Here is an 859-nt window from a genome sequence, read left to right as displayed (position 1 = left end):
GCTTTTTTGATGATCCAGTAGATGTTGGCAATTTGATCTCTGGTTCCTCTGCCTTTTCTAAAACCAGCTTGAACATCTGGACGTTCATGGTTCATGTACTGCTGAAGCCTGGCTTGGAGAATTTGGAGCATTACTTTACTAGCCTATGAGATGAGTGCAATTGTGTGGTAGTTTGAGCATTCTTTGTCATTCCCTTTCTGTGGGATTGGGCTGAAAACTGACCTTTTCCAGTCCTGTGGCCACTGCTGAGTTTTCCAAATTTGCTGGCATATTGAGTGCAGCACTTTCACAGCATCATCTTTCAGGATTTGAAATAGCTCTGCTGGAATTCCATCACCTCCACTAGCTTTGTTCGTAGTGATGCTTTCTAAGGCCCACTTGACTTCACATTCCAGGATGTCTGGCTCTAAGTGAGTGATCATACCATCATGATTATCTGGGTTGTGAAGATCTTTTTTGTAGAGTTCTTCTGTGTATTCTTGCCACCTCTTCTTAATATCTTCTGCTTCTGTTAGGTCCATCCCATTTCTGTCTTTTATTGTGCCCATTTTTGCATGAAAGTTCCCTTGGTATCTCTAATTTTCTTGAAGAGATCTCTAGACTTTCCCATTCTATTGTTTTCCTATATTTCTTTGCATTGATCGCTGAGGAAGGCTTTCTTATCTCTCCTTGCTATTCTTTGGCACTCTGCATCAGATGCTTATATCTTTCCTTTTCTCCTTTGCTTTTCAGTTCTCTTCTTTTCACAGCTATTTGTAAGGCCTACCCAGACAGCCATTTTTCTTTTTTGCATTTCTTTTCCGTGGGGATGGTCTTGATCCCTGTCTTCTGTACAATGTCATGAACCTCCATCCATAGT

Source organism: Bison bison, unplaced genomic scaffold, assembly GCF_000754665.1.
Source record: "Bison bison bison isolate TAMUID 2011002044 unplaced genomic scaffold, Bison_UMD1.0 scf7180017864116, whole genome shotgun sequence".
Lineage (NCBI taxonomy): Eukaryota > Metazoa > Chordata > Mammalia > Artiodactyla > Bovidae > Bison > Bison bison.
Note: the sequence above shows the minus strand (reverse complement) of the source record.